Here is a 21,090-nt window from a genome sequence, read left to right on the forward strand (position 1 = left end):
GACTTCTGGGTACCCCCAATTGTGGCAATCATCTCACCTCTCATAACCACTTTATAAGCCTCCCAAGCTGTTCCGATGTAGTCCACGCTATCTAAGTTGTTATGCCAGTACTCCTCTGTGCTGTCTCTTATATGTTCTCTAAAGGCTGTGTCCAATAAGGCCTCAGCTCTAAGTCTCCACGTGGGAACTGGGGGTCTAGGGGGGTATACCTCCCAGGTGGCTTGCATGGGAGAGTGGTCTGACAGCACCCTGGGCAGGTAACGTGCATCCCCAAACCTATCAAGCTGCCCCTGGCTTATTAAGATATAGTCCAATCTGGTGTGGACCTTGTGAGGTGGGGAGAAAAAGGAATATTCTCTTTCCTCCGGGTTCCGCTCCCTCCACAGGTCACATAGTGCCAGTTGGGTTATTAGTTTAGAGAGTACTTTGGCTGGGGGGGAAGGGCGGGAGTGCTTAGAGTCGGACCTGTCTTTCAGGGGGTCCAACGTGCAATTGTGATCGCCCCCCCAAATCACTGTGCAGTCTACATAGGGGCCAATCCTAGAATAAAGGGAGTGGAAGAATGCTGTGGCGTCATGGTTAGGTGCATACGTGCTAATCAGACATATCTCCCTCCCTTCCACGGTCCCCTGTACCAGTGCCATCCTACCTTCGTTGTCTGTCTTGGTGTTCCCTACTTTAAAAGGAATGGATGGGTCTATCCATATCAGGACCCCTCTAGCGTATGAAGAGTAGGGGGATCCAATTAGGGTTCCACGCCATATTTTGGCCATAGCCTCTTGTCTGTCCTTTGTTAAATGTGTTTCCTGTAGCATGGCGATTCCCACCTTGCATCTGCGCAGGTAGGTGTATATCCGGCGTTGCTTAACAAAGCTATTCAAGCCCCTGACGTTCCACGTTAAAACGTTAATGCTTCCAGCCATGGGTGTCATGGTATCTGTAGATAGTCCTTTGCTCGGGCCCAGGCCTTACAAGTGGTATTACTGTTAAGAAGTGTTCCTGTGGTCTCGGTGTGGTCAAACTAAAGGTCCCAACATGGGCTTCACCCCCTCGTGTCCCCTGCCTCATTGTATTCAAGACTTTTGTAACAACGGGTCCCCAAACATGACCCCTTAACTGCGAGATCCCAGAACATAGAACCATTAAACTTTTAACCAATAAAAACTGTCTAGTGGGGTTGCCCCCCCTCTGACTATCCCGTTTCTGCTCCGTTTGACCTAGGTCTACAGGTGCCCTACGGGTGGGTTAGTCACCCAAAAGAGTTACTGGGGAAAAAAGAAAGGTTGGCTCAACAGGTTAATGTTTCGCCGTTGGTCTTCAGTATGGCTCCGGTTGATTCCGTGTTGCCGCGTTTAGAGTGTCATGCAGTGTGTCGTCGTCGACAGGTTTAGGGCCAGTGTGGCCGTGGTCAGGGCTCCGACCGGCGTGGTCGACGCTGTCCGATCTCAATGTCCGGAATTTGTTCCCTGTCCATCCACTCACATACTTCCGCAGGTGTATCGAAAAAATGGGCTTTATTGTTGACTAGGACCTTCAGTCTGGCGGGATATAGGAGCATGTACCGCAGGCCTGCGTTTTTCAATCTAACTTTGGTGTGGATGAATTGGGCTCTGCTCCTTTGAACCTGGAGGGTGTAGTCCGGGTAGATGGCGATTTTCACTGAGTTCCTGATTATGCTGCCGCCCGACCTGGAAAAAGCAAGGATCGTTTCTCTGTCTCTGTAATTAAGAACCTTGGCAATTATCGGCCTGGGTGGGTTTCCAGGTGGTGGCCTCTTGGCGAGGGATCTGTGGGCCCTTTCAATGGTGAATCCTTGGGACAAGTTACCAGCTCCAATTTCCTGGATCAGGAGGTTCTCCACATAGTTGGTGGGGTCGTTCCCTTCGATTCCCTCCGGTATGCCGATGAGTCTGATGTTGTTTCGGCGTGCGCGCCCCTCCGCCTCATCTGCCCTGTCTTCTAAATTCTTAACTTTCTGAGTTAGAATGTCCACCTCTTTGAGGAGCAGCGTCTTTGCCTCCGTGTTTTCCTTAACTTGAGTCTCTAGCGCTTCGGTTCTGCCCGCTATGGATCGTACATCCTGCCTTAGCAAGTTTAAGTCTATAGCAACTGCGTCGATTTTACTCTCCATCGTTTTTTGTAACGTCATGATGGCTTCCAGCAGCTGGGAGTTAGCGGGTTCGAGGGGCCCGTTGCTCGCCGCTGCTCCATGGTCAGGAGCGGCATCCGCCCCCGCAGCCCCCGTGGTAGCGTAGGTCTCCATTGTTGTTTGCCTCTGTTTGTTCCTGGGCCCTTTGGTGGCCATAGCCTCACATAAGCCTTCGCGCCTGCTGCCCATGAGGTGTTGACCGAAGTGGAGAGTCTCCGGGGTTATCAAGGGGTCCTCTGGGGTGGTCGCTCGAGTAGGGTGTTTAAGTATGTCAGTCACTTGCCCCGACTCCCAGCCAGGGGCTGTGCCCGAATTCGGCTTGTGTAGAGCGAAGGGCCTCCCCGTCCTATCTAGAACTTCCGCACCACGAAGTCCGGGCCCCCTCGCCCCTTTCGCCCCCTCCTTACTTCTTGGTGGGGTATTTCACCGATGTCCAACAGCTGCGGGTAGGTTGCGACTTGCCGCAGGCAAGGATCAACCCGGCCCGGCGAGGGCAGGCCGCTTCTTCTCTTCCGTCGGGACCGCCACACGCTCTGCCTCCTCTGGCCTCTCCAGGTCTCTGCCGCCCGGGTCGCACAACCCAGGACCGGTCCAGAGCCACGCACCACCAGCGATCCCCGCAGCTCGCCTGCTCCTTATCAAGCGTGCTCCGATCTCAGCGGAGCTCGTTGGGTTCAAGCCTCCTGGTGTTCAGGCCGATCAGTGCCGATCACCGCCGCCATTTTGTGCGCCGGATCGCTTCGCCGGGCCCACGGTGTTTCTCTTCGGCGGAGTCCTCCAGACGTCCGAAACCTCGGCAGACTGCGCTTCCAGCCGACCCCTGCCTCTGGCGTGAAAATCAGGAGTGGTTGCTGCGGCAAAATGTTGGTTTAGCGGCCAAATGTTGGGCACATCGCTGGAGCCGACTGAAGACGCGTCCTTCTTACATGGCGGTTAGCCACGCCCCTTGGCCCAGCAGCTTGTTATAGGGGTACCAACGGTGGCACAGGCGGCCCAGAAGGAAGGGGGGTCGGGGCCAGGGGCGGTCTTGCCAGGGGGGCAGAGCGCAGCTCAGCTGCCGGCGGTAGGCCCGATCAGCTGTGAGGCAGGGGGAGTGTGGGGCCAGGCAACCCAGTATGGGAGACCAATGCCAGGATTCGCACCGATACGGGCTACAGTAAATTCCTTGGTGTGGCATATCCCATGGGGGGTCAAGGAGAGGTTGTGGAGAAAGGAATTTATTGACATATTTGACTTATTAGGGATTGTGCATGCTTTGTATCAGAAATATGGCGGCGAGGGATGGTTGGAGTATGACCAGGGCTTTAGATTAAAGATGTAAATATGACCAGAATTGTCATGGGATGAAATGGATGTCGGGGGTACATGGACAAAGTGGTCCCCTGCAGGGAACCCGAGGACAAGCCACAAGGGGAGAGGTCCCGGGGGGGGGAGAGCCAGGGGCGGGTACTCGCAACGGGAGAGGGTTCTTTCGCGGGTCCACCTCCTGGGTGTACCGGGCAGCAGCCCACCAGGGGGAGCAGGATTTCTGCTGGAGGTTTTCAGAGGGCTACTGTTCATACGGGAAGACATGCAGATACAAGCACCAGACGGGTGGCGGCACGGGCCCTCGCAAAGGCGCCTCATGGGAGGCTAAGCCCAGGGAAAGTAGCAAACCAAAAGAAAAAGCAAATGTTGACTGATATGCCGGCGAAACAAGGCAATGTGGTGGAAGTTGTGAATGTCAAATGTGTGATTAAAGGGACACTGTCCACACCAGTTAGCCTCCTTGCCATGACTCCCTTTTTAAATATGTATCACAACAAGGCCAATGCAAAGTTGTTATGGCAAGGGTTCAGGTGGGGCTTTCGGATCCCGGGGGCAGGTGCTCAAGGGGGGAGGGAGGCGGACAATTTACGGTCTGCATTTGAGAAACACGAGGTGGTGGAAAGGAAGGTGGAGAAAGAGGTGGTGCTGGGGAGAGTGGCCGGCCCTTTCACGGCGCCTCCCATCAGCAATCTGGTGGTATCCCCACTGGGGTTGGTGCCAAAGAAGGAAGAGGGACAATTCCGCCTGATCCACCACCTGTCCTTCCCCAAGGGTTAGTCGGTGAATGATGGCATCCCTGAAGAGCAGTGCAGGGTGCAGTACGCCTCCCTGGAGGATGCGATACAAATGGTGAAGGCAGCAGGGGAAAGGGCACTGTTAGGAAAGAGAGACATAGAATCCGGCTTCCGACTGCTACCAATCCACAGGGACAGTTACCACCTGCTGGGTTTTAAGGTGGGGGACTACTACGACAGATGCCTACCCTACCCAAATACTGCACTATTTCTTGTTCATACTTTGAGGCATTCAGCTCCTTCCTGGAATTTACAGTAAAAGTGGGGGAAAAAGGGAGGGGGAATATTGCACTACTTAGATGATTTTCTCTTCATTGGGAGAAAGGGGACGGAGGAGTGCAGGGCCCTGATGGAGGAATTTCAAGGACGGATGGAGCAGCTAGGGGTCCCCTTGGCACCAGGGAAGACCATGGGTCTAACCACAACATTGACATTTTTGGGGATTGAGATTGATTCAGTGAAGGGAGAATGTAGGCTCCCGCAGGACAAGGTACAGAAATTGAGGGGCTTGATTCAGGAGCTTTTGGGGAAAAACAAGGCGACCTTGCGGGAGTTACAGTCATTGGCTGGGAACCTCAATTTCGCAGGTAGAGTGAGACCGGCAGGTAGGGCGTTTGCCAGAAGTGTAGAGCTAAAAACAGTGGTCTTACAGCACGCCTCGCAACACGTCCGGTTGAGTTCAGAGGTGAAGGAGGATCTCAGGATGTGGGATAGCTTCCTGACAGAATCCAACGGGGTGGCAATCTGGAGGGCTGACTGGGCGAGCAGCCAGAAGCTCAAACTGTTTACCGACTCGTCGGGATCCCTGGGTTTTGGGGCAATCCTGAGAGACAGATGGTGTGGCATGGCATGGCCAATGGAATGGCATAAGGAAGGGGTCACTAAAGACATTACTCTGCTGGAGCTATTCCCCATAGTGGTTGCATTTAAGTTGTGGGGGGTGCAGCTACAGAATACGAAGGTCGCGCTACGGTCAGATAATTTGGTTGTGGTGCAGATTATTAACACAGGGTCATCCAGCAATCTAAGGGTTTTGAGGCTCCTCAGGGAACTCACCAAAAGTCTGTTAATACTGAACATCGAGGTCAGGGCAATGCACATTTCAGGGGTAAAAAACACGGCCGCTGATTCTCTGTCTCGTTTACAGTGGGACCGGTTCTGGGAGAGCTGCCCCGAAGCAAGGAAAGAGATGACCCCATTCGAGGAGCAGTGGTGGGGGATGATTGGGGGGATCTGACCCCCTTGGTAGAGACTGCCCTAGCACCAGGTACAGCCAAGAGGTACAGGGCTTGTTGGGATCGTTTCACGCAATTCCAGGTGGAGGTGCTAGCGGGTGACCCGGGGGAGAACCCGGTATGGGCATTCATAGGCTGGTGCTGGAAGACAGGGAAGACCCGAGCGTGGGTAGGCTACCACTTGGCGGCCATAGCACATTACACAAAAGTGAAAGGGGAGAAGGACCCCACTAAGGAGCACTACGTCATGCTAGCCATGAGGGGCTGGGCTAGACAAGCCATACCAAAGCCAGATGAGAGGCGGCCAATTGATATTGTGAAATTGCACGGGTTAATTAAATGTCTAAGTGCAGTGTGTAATGGGGAGTCCGAGAGGGTGCTCTTCACGGCCGCCTTCACGGTGGCATTTTTTGGGGCTCTCAGAGTCAGCGAATTGGTGCCAGAGAACAAAGACGGCAAGGGGAAGGGATTCTTGCGCATCAGGGACGTCCAAGTAGGAAGCGCTCAAGTCGTCATTTATGTGAGGAGGTCGAAAACGGATCAAAAGGGAAAGGGGGCGGCTGTGACCTTGCAGGCCATTCAGACAAGCATGGTCTGCCCGGTGGCAGCGGCAGCAAACTTTATACGGCAACGGCAGCCGTCAGGGGCAGAGGCGCTGTGGCTCATGCACAGGGATGGGTCCGCATTAAGCCGTTTTCAGTTCAGGAAAGTGATGGCGCAAGGTTTGGAAAAGATGGGGCTGACAGGGGGCCGGTTTGGGACTCATTTGTTTCGGATTGGGGCCGCCACCTCCGCGGCGGTCGGGGGGATAGGGGCGGAGGACATCAAAAGACTGTGAAGATGGTCTTCGGGATGTTACAAACGTTATGTCAGACCAGATAAAATGTAAAGTTAACCATGCTATTCCCTCCATTTTTCATTTTCCCAGCGGTACACCAAAGGAAGCTACGCACGGTGTGGGTAGTGGGGCACTCGTTCATCTCAAGGGCCAAGGCGAGCTGGACTCAACAGCAAGAGATTTTGACGGTTGGAGAGTTCAGGATTGAGTGGCATGGGGTGCCAGGGATGAAATGGGTGCAACTAAAGGGGCAATTGCAAAAGCTGCTGAGTAGGCGGCGGAAGCCGGAGGTGTTGGTGATACACTTGGGGGGGAACGACCTGACCAGCTTGGGGAGGGGGGTCTTGCTGAAAGACATTACAAACTCACTGCAAGAAATATCGGCACAGTGGGGTGAAACAGAGATTATATGGTCTGAGGTGATTCCCCGGGCACAATGGAGAGGGGCAGATAGCCATTCAGCAATAGAGAAATCAAGGAGGAAGCTGAACGGGGCCGTTGCCAAGTTCTGCAGGGGCAGAGGTTTCCATCAAGTCAGGCATGGTCTGATTGACGGGAAGACACCCAAATACTTCTTAGCGGACGGGGTGCACCTGTCCACAAAAGTAATGGAGCTCTTTTTCTGGAACATTTGTACCAAATTGCTGGAGTTGTGAGAAGGATTGAGGAAAGGGGGAGCCACGGTGGGCGGGAACCCATTAGTTGGCGTGGCGGTGTTTGGGCAAACAAGCACAAATGATAGACTCCGGATGAGCCAGAAGGAAACGGAATGGGTCTTCGCTCTTCCGGACCAGCGCCTCTTGGGGGCCTAAACGGCAGGGGCGTCTGGTGGTGACAAAAAAGGCTCAGCTTCCCCCAAAACAAACGGCGCTCTCCCCACCCACGGACACCTGCACGGGCAGGATAGGAACAGGTACAATGGGGCAGGGGAGTTGGGGGCCTACTATACCAAGTATAGGGGAAAGCAAGGGAAATCCGGCAAGCAAGCGCCACACGTACAGATTGAAGTTCACAAATGTGTACAAATGATTCTGTTGTCATGGAAATAAAACTGTGGCCAAGTTTGCCATTTGAAATACTGTGTCATGCCAATTCATTGTGTGATATGGAGAAACGCAGCGGGGTGCATGCGCAAAGAATAATTGGCAGAAGAGGCAAATGGACGGTTGCAGGGGTTATGTCGCTGACGACGGAAACACCCAAGACAAAATGGAGGAGGCAGCATGTTAACCCATGCAGGGTCATACCGCCGGCAACCTGAGATCCTCCCCCGGGGGGGCAGGAGGTCAGGGGAGGAACGGCGCCAAAAGGCCAAATGGCCCAAAAGCCCACGAAGGGCTAAACAAAAGAAAAAGGGCGGGGCAAGCGCTTTATATGCCGGCAGAGCCAGGGTGCAAGGCATCTCGCCCCTGCACTGGGACCCGGTCGCCGTCTCGCCGGGAGAAGGATTTCGTTTTCCACCCACCCACCCACGAAAAACAGGGAAGGAAGGAGGCACCTGGGCGTCGCTGTCGCAGGACGGCCAGGGCAAGATATGACAGTTTGGCGGTGTTTGGGCAACCAAGCACAAATGATAGACTCCGGACGAGCCAGAAGGAAACGGAATGGGTCTTCGCTCTTCCGGACCAGCGCCTCTTGGGGGCCTAAACCGCAGGGGCGTCTGGTGGTGACAAATAAGGCTCAGCTTCCCCCAAAACAAACGGCGCTCTCCTCACCCACGGACACCTGCACCGGCAGGATAGGAACAGGTACAATGGGGCGGGGGAGTTGGGGGCCTACTATACCAAGTATAGGGGGAAGCAAGGGAAATCCGGCAAGCAAGCGCCACACGTACAGATTGAAGTTCACAAATGTGTACAAATAATTCTGTTGTCATGGACATAAAACTGCGGCCAAGTTTGCCATTTGAAATACTGTGTCATGCCAATTCATTGTGCGATATGGAGAAACGCAGCGGGGTGCATGCGCAAAGAATAATTGTCAGAAGAGGCAAATGGACGGTTGCAGGGGTTATGTCTCTGACGACGGAAACAACCAAGACAAAATGGAGGAGGCAGCATGTTAACTCATGCAGGGTCATACCGCCGGCAACCTGAGATCCTCCCCCGGGGGGGCAGGAGGTCAGGGGGCGGAACGGCGCCAAAAGGCCAAATTGCCCAAAAGCCCGCGAAGGGCTAAACAAAAGAAAAAGGGCGGGGCGAGCGCTTTATATGCCGGCAGAGCCAGGGCACAAGGCATCTCGCCCCTGCACTGGGACCAGGTCACCGTCTTGCCAGGAGAAGGATTTCGTTTTCCACCCACCCACCGACCCACGAAAAACAGGGAAGGAAGGAGGCACCTGGGCGTCGCTGTCGCAAGACGGCCAGGGCAAGATATGACAGTTTGGCGGTGTTTGGGCAACCAAGCACAAATGATAGACTCCGGACGAGCCAGAAGGAAACGGAATGGGTCTTCGCTCTTCCGGACCAGCGTCTCTTGGGGGCCTAAACGGTGGGGGCATCTGGTGGTGACAAATAAGGCTCAGCTTCCCCCAAAACAAGCGGCGCTCTCCCCACCCATGGACACCTGCACGGGCAGGATAGGAACAGGTACAATGGGGCGGGGGAGTTGGGGGCCTACTCTACCAGGTATAGGGGGAAGCAAGGGAAATCTGGCAAGCAAGCGCCACACGTACAGATTGAAGTTCACAAATGTGTACAAATAATTCTGTTGTCATGGAAATAAAACTGTGGCCAAGTTTGCCATTTGAAATACTGTGTCATGCCAATTCATTGTGTGATATGGAGAAACGCAGCGGGGTGCATGCGCAAAGAATAATTGGCAGAAGAGGCAAATGGACGGTTACAGGGGTTATATCCCTGCAGCTGTGTGTCCCGGAGTCCCAGGAATGGATTTAAACGTCGATGTCCAGGCGCCTCAGAATGCAGAGAGCAGTGTCTCTGAAGTGAGAAAGACAGCAGCGTAAATAGTCTCTCTGGCACCCAGGGGAGTTGCTAGGTCTGGAAAAGACCCGGTGCTACGGTGATGTCGGACCTGTTGGGACTGGGGCCTAGCTAGTCTTTTGGCTCTAGCTCCTGAGATTCTATCCGGGTCTACAACCAAAAGATCAGGGGCTATAGCCCCCTTAGCCACCCCTAACAACGCCCCTGCTGGCACCTCTCGCCTGTAGCTAGCTCCAAGATGGTCTTCCATTGTCTTCACATGATAGATTGTTACCACATTTCTGCCCGGAGCAGGACAGGAGGGCAGAGAGAGACGCAACCATTTGTGGAAAATGGACCATTGAAGTGACCATTGCTGGTGACAGGTCCTCCCATCGAGTGCAAATGTTTAAGTTATTTGCGCTGCAGTAGTTTCGTCTGCTTCTCAAAGACCTCAAATAGCCACAGTTAGAAATACATCAAATTTGGCAAGAATACAAAATAAAATCCCATTTCTTTTACTGCCTAATGTATTTCCGTTATGTCTGCTTGTTAGGCATGCAAAAATGGTTGCTTCATATGGCACTTCCAATTTTCATCACGCCCCTCAAAATATTCCCATGTGAACAATGACTACAAGAAGGCAAATGCATCACAATTTCTTTTGCTGTTTGTCGCGGATAAACAGGAGTAAAACAGTCACTTTGCATTCTAGTTCCTGTAGTTTTTTATTTCTGGTGTTTCTGGTGGGTAAATCAGAGCTACGCATATTGTCCAGGAACAGAAATGACATGAAATGACATGCGTGCTATGACATGAATTACAGAACCCCACTTCAATGTTCTGTTTGTGATTAGTTTAGAGGAAGAAGAGGGTACACGAATGAGTGGTGATAAAAAAGGGAGTGGTTGGTTAGCATGACTAACTTTAATGAGCCTCAGAATGGCCTTACTCAGTAGTTACATGCATACATCTTAGGATTGTGTGACATAAATTAAATCAAATACTACTGAGCATTTGAAAGTTATTTTCCCAATATGGCCAGACAAACACCATCAGCCTCATTTTATGAAAAAACGTACGTGATCATCAAAGTTAGGTGCCCCCCCCCCCCACCCACCCGCATGCAATTTTCAATCTTCACAAGAAGCAGGGGAAAAAGAGTAAAAGCCAGTTGCCCTTGCTTTTTACTTTTAATTTCCCCTCTGACTCGTGAAAAAGTCCACAGTCTTCAAATAATGCTTTGCAGGTGGTGTTTGCTAATGGCTTCTTATGGAATCCGCCTGGTCTTGACCAGGTGCAAAACGGAGACCGATTCCATAGGAATCCATTTGTTGTGTGCTTAAATGAAAACCTCATGCAGTCGCGTAATAAAAAGCAGTGACGAGAAGGATGAGGAATGCACGGTGGAGATCCTACCTCTGCTGCGAGCCCCTCCTCGGTCTCGTCACTGCTGGCAAATGGGGCCGAGAGAGAGTATGCCCTGCTTTTACTCCCTGATTTCCACTCCATCATATCTTCACTCCACCCCATTTTCACTACACCCCATTTAAACGCAGGCTCTATACATCTCTGAAATCTGTGCGCAGTCTGCAAGCACATGTTCGAATCCCAGCAGAGGCTTTCGTCCATCCATGAATAATAAAATGGCGTTGAGTTTGCTGATAGTAACTCATGTTATTTACACCAGTACTATGAGAGAGCAAACCTGCGGAACAAGCACTATATTCAAATATAAGCACCTTACTCTGAAGAGAGTGGAGTTGGGGAAGGAGATTGCACACAAACAAATAATTGAGGGATAGGTCGGAGTTCAGGGGGGAAGGGAAGAAGTGACAGGGAGGCAGCGTGAGAGAGCGAGAGATACCTAGTAATAACATGGTTGACGTAGTAAGGGCTGCATCAAACCTGTGTCGCCGGGGTCCCTGCCAACCAGGGTAGTCAGCATAGAAGGACTACAGCTGCAAGCTTCCGGGAGGTGGTTTGTGGCGGATGCGTCGCAAGGTCAATGCACACATCTGAGTGATGTTATGTTCATCCTGCTACAATCAAGGTACTCTATAAATGCCCAAATAGATCCACAGGCCATAGCCGGCTATGTTCGATCTACGCTGAGTTGACTCGGGGCACAAGGTTTCAGTGAGAGAAGCAGCCATGCAGACGCCCACCTGTGGTTCGAACCAGAGATGGGGCTGGCTTGGGCCAAGACTTTACCTGCAGACTGGAAAGCGGTTGAACTGGGAGACTCCAGCCCTTTAAGATGAGGTAGCAATACCCTTGAGATGAATGGGGATGCAGCAGTTACTCAAACATTAATAAACGAAACAACTCAGGTAGTTGGCAAAAAGGATAACTGTTTTAATATCAATTATCTAAAACAGGGAGTACAACGGACATCAACACACGTCTCAGTGCATGGTTTCTCAATGCATCGATAAAAAAGCTTGCTTTTATAACAAAAACTCGTCATTGATGACATCAACCTACATATCTACTAACGTCATCCTACGTGGCAAACTACAAAAACCTAGTGGCTATTGTGATGGGGTCTAAGGGAACATCTAAGTGTATGTTCGATATTAGTCTGAGAGAGTGATAGGCTCCTTAACATCAGGTGGGGCAACTAAGCCCTCCCCTTAAACAGGTCACTACGAATGTCACTAAATACAAATCGTCCAATTCAGGGGAGTTAAGGCACGCTCTGCCTCCATGCATAGGTGTGGTTGTCATATTTGTCCAACTTCATCCTTCCATGTGATTGAACACCACAAAATTGAGCTCTAGTGGGTGGAATCCCTTGGCCCTCCTCCTACCCCTACCTGCGAGGCTAAGAGGCTCGGGATCGTCCGCCTCTTTATCAGCCGTTTCAACCTTCCATTCGTTCAGCTTCCTGTAGATGCCGGGAGGGGATTCTGTCTGAAAACAAGGGACACGTCACACCTAACGCTTGCAAGCCGGATAATAAAAAATGGTTCCTCTATCTATTGGGAGCTTCACGTCCTTTCAGCTAAATGGCAGAGGACGTACGATATCTCCAGGACCCCAAAGCCTACTATCTCGATTGATTTTTAAACATCATCTCTGCTACCACGTGGACTGGGAGACTCCAGCCCTTTAAGACGAGGTAGCAATACCCTTGAGATGAATGGGGATGCAGAAGTTACTCAAACATCAATAATCGAAACGACTCAGGTAGTTGGCAAAAAGGATAACTGTTTTAATATCAATTATCTAAAACAGGGAGTACAACGGACATCAACACATGTCTCAATGCATGGTTTCTCAATGCATCTTAAAAAAATCATACTTTTATAGCAAAAACTTGTCATTGATGACATCAACCTATGTATCTACTAACGTCATCCTACGTGGCAAACTACAAAAACCTAGTGGCTATTGTGATGGGGTGTAAAGGAACATCTAAGTATACGTTTGATACTAGTCTGAGAGAGTGATAGGCTCCTTAACATCAGGTGGGGCAACTAAGCCCTCCCCTTAAACAGGTCACTACGAACGTCACTAAATACACAACGTCCAAGTCAGGGGAGTTAAGGCACACTCTGCCTCCATGCATAGGTGTGGTTGTCATGTTTGTCCAACTTCATCCTTCCATGTGATTGAACACCACAAAATTGAGCTCGAGTGGGTGCAATCCCTTGGCCCTCCTCCTACCCCTACCTGCGAGGCTACGAGGCTCGGGATCATCCACCTCTTTATCAGCCGCTTCAACCTTCCATTCGTTCAGCTTCCTGTAGATGCCGGGAGGGGATTCTGTCTGAAAACAAGGGACACGTCACACCTAACGCTTGCAAGCTGGATAATAAAAAATGGTTCTGCTATCTATTGGGAGATTCACGTCCTTTCAGCTAAATGGCAGAGGACGTAGGATATTTCCAGGACCCCAAAGCCTACTACCTCGAATGATTTTTAACCATCATCTCTGCTACCACGTGGACTGGGAGACTCCAGCCCTTTAAGACGAGGTAGCAATACCCTTGAGATGAATGGGGATGCAGAAGTTACTCAAACATCAATAATCGAAACGACTCAGGTAGTTGGCAAAAAGGATAACTGTTTTAATGTCAATTATCTAAAACAGGGAGTGCAACGGACATCAACGGACGTTTCAGCGCATGTTTCTCAAAGTATCTTTATGAAAAAAGCATACTTTTATAGAAAAAACTCTGCACTAATGACGTCAAGCTACATATCTACTAAAGTTATCCTACGTAGCAAACTACAAAAAACTAGTGTCTATTTTGATAGGGTCTAAGGGAACATCTAAGTATATGTTTGATACTAGTCTGAGAGAGTGATAGGCTCCTTAACATCAGGTGGGGCAACTAAGCCCTCCCCTTAAACGGGTCACTATGAACGTCACTAAATACACGACATCCAATTCGTTACACAAACTATAGGGCCCTCAATAACGCAGCCCCTACCATTGGTTGGCACTCTAACCTCTGTCAGTACTTTTCCACCTACGTTAGCAGCACACAGGCTGGGCTTCCAGGTGCTGGTGAGCTAGTCTTAACCATTGCTTCCAACCAATTAGCATATCGTCTATAATCACCTCCTGGTCTGCTGTGAATTAGGACTTTGAACTTGTCCATGGGAGTGTTCTTTGCTCTGGAGAATTCAAAGGAGTGGAAGCACGCTCTGCCTCCATGCGTAGGTGTGGTCGTCATGTTTGTCCAACTTCATCCTTTGTGACTGAAGACCACAAAATCGAGCTCTAATGTACTTAAAATATTGTTTTCTAATAGACCTCTGACATCTTCCTGGTTTTTGTCCATGCCTTCTGAACAGGAGTTTCGCTCATTCACACAATTTGTATCCTATGTCTGCTCATCCCAGCCTAATACGACCTTGGCTTCTTGTGGCTCATCCAGCCTTGCCGTCTGAGTTTCACTTTTGTTAATTCAATTGCTTTTTAACTGTGACATACTAGAAAGGAAGGCCTTTCTTTCCTGGCCCAGCTCGGCTATAATACATAGTGGAAACATCCATTCTTTACTCACTCCTATATGTATGTATACGTTTGCGCATGCCGCAATCTATTCTCTATTTAGCTAGCCTCAAGAATACTTCGTCTGCTTGCGTTTCTTTGCATATGTACACGTGTAAAATGACTTGATATCTTCATAGTTTCTGTAGCATACGTTTCTTCATCTTGAACCCAAGATGTCACTTAACTTTGATACTTTCCTGATGCCTTATACAATATCTGCATCCTCTTGTCTCTGCATCTCTTCTATGTACGTCAGTCTTGCTTCATGTGTGACGTCACCATTTTTCTCTGCCAGACATCTGCTCTGTTTCTTCTGGGATTTCATTCAAATTTCCATCATACTGTCTCGTAATGCAGGTATGGTTTTCTCAATGGGAACCTTGCTTCCGGGGTTCTCCTTGGTATCTGTATTTTCACTGCTAACGCATGTGTCTCACATTCTGGTTCCCAACATATAGGCAATATGGGTGAAGTGGTTGAGGTGGGGGTACTTGGCTCCTTCTCTACACTCCCCTCTCTGGGCGATTCATTGACCACTCAACCACCATCCTTTATATCAAGACATCCTCGTCTGAAGAAATGCTTATTTGGGATCCATATCTTTATGACTTTCTTCAGGCATCCAGATGATTTAACATGCTCATCCTTGTTCCAAGTCATGGGCATGCACTGTCCACTGGGGCTGCAACAGATCCACTTTCCCACAAACGTCTTATGGTTCTTCGGATACAGGAACTTCGTTCTCTCAGGTGCATGGATACTGGCCTTCACAAAGTCTCTGATTTCTTTATCTGTCAAGTCTCTGGCCTTCCATCCAGATTCAACATCAATCATAATTTTCATCCCTATGGCTTTCTTTGCTGTCTTCTTGCACTGTGTGATTATTATTCTGATCACACAAAATCCAAGCAGTACCATCACAATAAAGGCTCCAAGGAACTTGAACATGTCTGCCATCCATTGTGGAACCCAAGAAAAGAGTGATCCAAACCAGCTATCATCAGCAATATCTTCCACTTCTTCTATCATCTGAATGTGTAGCTTCGTCAGCATCTCTATGGCCTCTGTCAAGGTGCCATTCTCGTCATCATGAGAAGGTGTGAAGGTGCAACATGATTCCCCAATGATTGCACAAACACCTCCATCCATAGCTGTAATCATGTCCAGGACGTATTTATTCTGAAGAGTCATCAGTCGTATGGCTCTCATCTCTTCTCTAATAGCATTGAATCCCTTTATGGTAGTGTTGATTGTCTGCAGCAATTACCATTTGGTAATCTGCAGCCATTTGGTATTTGCTCCAACCTGGATTCCTGCCATTAAGATCATTGTGAATATCGACAAAGTCTGGCTGAACAGTCTGTGTTCATATGGGATGGAGTCAAACGCTTCTATTGACATAGCTGAGAAATAGTTCTCCCTCTTCATTTGCTTTATCAGATCAACAGATCTCTTCTTCCTCAGATGAGCATCTGCTTTTGGGAAACTGTCAAGGTTGAAATCACTTTTAGGAATCACCAACGCTGGAACATGGACATTTGCTAGTGAGCATCATCCTTCCTAGTCTTTAGGGAGCTTCATATAAGCTTTGGATCCAGAAGCCCAGTAGTGATACATTATCACTGCTGTCCCAATATTCAGTCCTTGTGTTTCAAACATTCAGCTACAGTTCTGGTTCACTCCAACTTATCTTGTGCCATCGTTTCTGAAGCACAGCTTTGCACTTTCCAAAGGCACTATTTGCAAAGGTTCTCCTTTGTCTTCGACCCATGTCAGTAGTTTAGTGAGTTTTGACCATAAAGGTTTACACAGCATTTGTGCATTCTCAATAGTTGGCTGGTAGTGCCCATTATTACCCAGTCTCTGCATCACCAGACCTTCTTCCCAGCCATCTGGTGATAGTACTGATACCCAAATCTGCATCTGGCCTCTGTTCTTCCATTTACAAATGTCTTCTGTAAATTTTCCTGGACTCGCCAGCCCTCTGTTTACTTCCCATCTGATTCCAGCTCCTTTTATTCCAGGTTTTTCATATCTGATCACATCATTCTTGGTGTGAGCTCTTAGCCTTGTCTTTGTGTCTTGGACATAATCATCTTCTTCTGGATCTGTCCATTCAGTTGCCCATTTGAGATAGGTTGTTTGACCCATGAACTGGCCTCTTGTCTGGCAGAATGCTAGGTGAGATATACAGTGTGCAGTCAGGGCATCTATTTCGACAGTTATGAAGATTTTAGACTTCTCCATGCAATAAGGCAGGAGTGCACATACAAAGCATTCCTCCTTTGAGGTCCTTCTTCCCACTTCTTTCATATACGGATACCATATGTTATTCCCCAAGCGTGCTGTACTGTCCAGGTAATCATTTAACTCATGATCATCCTCCATAGCACTTCTCTTAGTACTCGTTCCTTTCTTGTGAGCTTCTATAATCATCTCATGAAGTATGACAGCATAATTCTTCCTTACTGGACCAATCAAGGAAACATTTGTCAGTGTGCTGGGTGCTTTTACGTGTGCTACCTGTGTAAGAGAGAGTTCCAGAAGCTTCATTCTATCCTGATGCTTTTTCTGAGCAGCAGCATATGACATCCATAGAGAGTCTGCTACAACCTCCATACGTGACCTCCCTCCAAAAGGAAGCCCTGATCTATCTATCACAGGACCAGTTGCCTTCACATGTACTTTCAAAGTAGGAACAATCACATAAGGTCTCGGCTGTTTTGTAGTTGCTACATCTGTACCCTCCTTCTGTATTGGAAGATACACAGGAATCTTTACTCTATTTGGATCTAAATAGTAAGCAGTGCGTACTGTAAGTGAGAGCAGTATCATTATGAACCAAATGCCTCTGTAAATCACGTACAAGTACGCCCATTTCTTACAGCAATAGCTTCTTGCACATTGTGGTCGTCTCTCGTTGTCGGGCATGATGTTGTTGCTATTGATGCTGCCCATTCTTATTATTTTTAAAGGAAGGAAAAACTGATTTTTATTCGGTCAACATCGTGCAATACTCTGGAAGCTGCTGAGTCTGCTTCACACGTTTCCCGATCAGCTGTCTTCCACTAGACAATTAACAAAGTTCCCAATGAAGACAAAGGAATCATCCTTTTACCAGACAAAATGTGGATGCTTTTCCAGCAAGAAGTAGAACACTACAGTTAATAGACTCTGGATCTCTTTCTCCAAAAGTCTCATTCAGTTCTCAGTGTTCTCTCAGAATATATGTTAACTTGTGTTATGATGTCTCATAATATTTCATTAAGTGACGCATTATTCCTCGGGTCTCTCAAGAAAGTGTGAACATCAGTTTGTCTTCCAACGAGATGTGGGCACTCCTCAATCAAGAAGTAGAACACTAAACCAACCAGTCTATGCGCATTATCAGCTGATAGGGGCATTTGTGTTTTCTCCAATGTACTCAGGAAGCTGAAGAATTTGCTCTATTATAGCTGCAAGCAATCTCCTCACGATTGGACCATTCATAGGATCTTCCAGGAACAGATGAAAGCTAGTAGTTCTCCCCACAAGTGCAGGGTATGAGCACAACATGAAAGAAAACTGTAACAACAATCTGTGGAACGAGGCCATTAGGCATTACCATGTGTACCTCCAAAAAGAAATTCAGTTAGAATGAAATATGGGAACTGTTCCCTCTTCCAGCCGTCAAAAGGAATTCCAAATCTGGCATTTTTCCTTCTCGATCAAGACTTAAGCATGTCTTAGTCCAATGTCAACAAACTACTCTGGCTCAAGAACAAATAGCTTCCCTTAACTCCTTTTTTAGTGATTGAAAAGAGTGTCCCGAAATAAGCCACAGTCCAATATACTCTTTGTCTGTTTATTTGACAGCTTCTGCATCCTTCTTCCTCGTCATAGACCTGGTCTGCATGTGCTGTGGTTCTTCCCCGATGCTTGCTTCCGACGGGGGTGGATGTTAAGGGGGTTCTCCAGCATAGATCTTCATGTCTCTGAGGAATATCCAAGCTTGCCAGCCTTGCACCTTGACTGCTGACAGTGTTACGTCTTCCACGATGAATGGCCTGTTAAAATGTGGTTCGAGCCATCTCCTGGTAAAGTTACGGATCAAGATCTTATCACCGGGAGAAAGTTTGGGAAGACGGAATTCTTCACATCTGGTTGCTGTAGCATCTCCTTCTGTGTTCTGTGCCCCACACCACACCCGCTTCAGCTGATCTGAAATGATAGAGATACTTGTAGTCATACACATCAAGTAATCACTCCTTTCCTAACAATTCTGCTGTCGTCTGGGCATCACTTCTAGTTCTAGATGGAGGTGTGAGGGGTGTCCTCATCTGCCTCCTTGTCCCTATTTTATAGGGGGTAAGATGGTGGTCGAAACCTGGTTGATTTCTCAACACATACAATGCCAGTGGTAGGCAATGCAACCATCCTTTCTTCAAGGTAAGCTTCAATTTGTCTATTCTTTCTTTAAGCAAGCCATTGAATCTCTCCCAGATCCTGTTCGCTTGCAGGTGATAAGCCGATGAAAACTTGTGCTTTATACTAAGCAACAAGCTAATCTGTTCAAAGACTTCTTTAACAAAATGAGGGCCGTTATCTGATCTTAATACTTCACATATTTCCCATCTAGGAAACACTTCTCGTACTAAATGTTTCACTGCACAGGTGGTGTCTGGATGTGTACATGGACCAGCCTCAATCCACCTCGAGAAAGGACATACCACTACAATCATATATCTGTATCCATTGCATACTTGCAGCATATTGACATAGTAGATGTGCAAATGCTGAAATGGACCATTAGGTCTCGGAATAACTCCTCTAATTGTGCGCAATATGTGCCCAGCGGTAAACGTTTCAAATATGATGCAGTTTACTAAATAATATGCAACGTGTTCTACCAAATTCAGAACAAACCATTCCTCTGCAATTGTTGCGGTGAGGCTCTCTCTAGCGATGTGCGCAGGGTAGTGTATCTGTTCTAATGCCACCCTTAATAGGGCTAGAGGCATCACTGGTTTACCAGTGCTGTCTTGTCGCCACAATGCTTCGGAAGGGCTTAAAAACATCCCCTCTGTGTCCACAGGTCTTTCTCATCCGGAGGTGCTTCCCCTTGAATCTCTATTAGCTGAGTCCTAGACAAATCATTATAACAATCAGGCACACTCATCATTACCACCATGCTTTCGTTCACATCATGTGTATCAAACATTACAATAATTTCTGAACATGCAACACGTTTCGCTTCCTCATCTGCTAGTTGATTTCCATGTGAGATAAAGTCTGCTCTTTTAGTGTGTGCTGCGCACTTAACGACTGCAATGGCTACTGGGTGTTGTAGTGCTTTAATGAGTCTATCCAATAAGGCTGTGTGTTGCACTGGAGTGCCATCCGCTCAGAGATAGCCCCTCCTTTTCCAACGTGCTAGCCCTGCGTGCACTGTCGATGTCACATAGGTGGAGGCACTGTACACGGTTACTTCCTGGTCTGCGTGTCTCTCGAGTGTGATAATTGGCACCACTAATTCTGCAGCCTGTGCCGAAAAGTGAAATGGTAGTCATGCATTTATCAATACTTCAAACTCCCCATTGACCGTGTGCTTCACCACAGCGGCACCTGTATATCTTGTTAAGGATTTCAATCAGGCGACACACAACGCCGAAAAGTGAGATGGTAGTCATGCTCCTATCAATACTTCAAACTCCCCATTGGCCGTGTCCTTCACCACAGCGCCACCTGTATATCTGGTTAAGGATTTCAATCAGGCGACACACACATTTGTCTCGGTCTAGTATGTAGCGCGCAACTGAGATGCTTTTCTCCTTATCTCATGCATATTCAATTTGAGATGGTGCACAACTCGTATCACACCCCCTTTTCAAATACCCCGGGTCAATATGGACCATGAACCAGGCTGGTTGGTAAAATGCAATATTTATTTATTTATTTTAAAATTCTAAAGAAATCATACCATTTTTAATATGGGGCAGCAATCACCAATGGGGTGATAATTACAATGAGGATGTAAGCAATACACCTGGTTTAACCTTCTAGTGGAACATATACAAAACACCAGGGAATAGGAGCACTTTTTAATTTAGGAAAGATAGCACCCAAGTTAGGATTTCCCGCTGCAATGTTCCCTCAACCCACAAATAATCAATTCTGAATGGATAGAAAGACACAGCAGGTAATCAGGAATAAGAGGCAGAAAACGTAATCAAATTCCGAACTTCCCTCACAAAATAAGAGTGGGAAACGGATTTTAAACCCCTTGCAATGTTATGAAATGACATTCGGAAATGGACAAATAATGAATTAATGTGCAGTTAAAACTCTAAGGTAAATACAATTTCTCACTAAAGCAGCAATGCATAGACTCTAACAATCAACAGCAATAGATTACCAAGAACATACAATGGAAAACTAAGTGGAAAGTTTAAAAATGGATTGCAGCAAAATGACACGTGTAAAAGTTACATTTCCTTTCAATTTCCGTGTAAATGTACTCAAACGGTTTCTTAAAAAAGCAGGTGAAATATTGCAAATCGTGATGCGGTTTTTGGTCTGGGGAATAGAGGTATATCTCAGAATATTACAGAAGTGAAAGAATGAGGGTAGCTGGTGAATTGAGAGAGATTTGGAAGGTAGAGTGAGGTTTGTTTTTAGGAAAATATAGCAGTGAAAAAGAGAAAATCAGTTTTAAAAGTGAAAGGCAAATTTTACTTAAACTAGATTTAATGGCTAAGAAAAGAGGAATGCCACTTGTGGATATAAACGTTATGCTGCAGTTGTAACCCTTCATGCAGTGTACCTCTTTTCTTTAGGGAAAATGTATTTATTTAA

This window comes from Ambystoma mexicanum, chromosome 8, assembly GCF_040938575.1.
Source record: "Ambystoma mexicanum isolate Mex_15411 chromosome 8, UKY_AmexF1_1, whole genome shotgun sequence".
Taxonomy (NCBI): Eukaryota; Metazoa; Chordata; class Amphibia; order Caudata; family Ambystomatidae; genus Ambystoma; species Ambystoma mexicanum.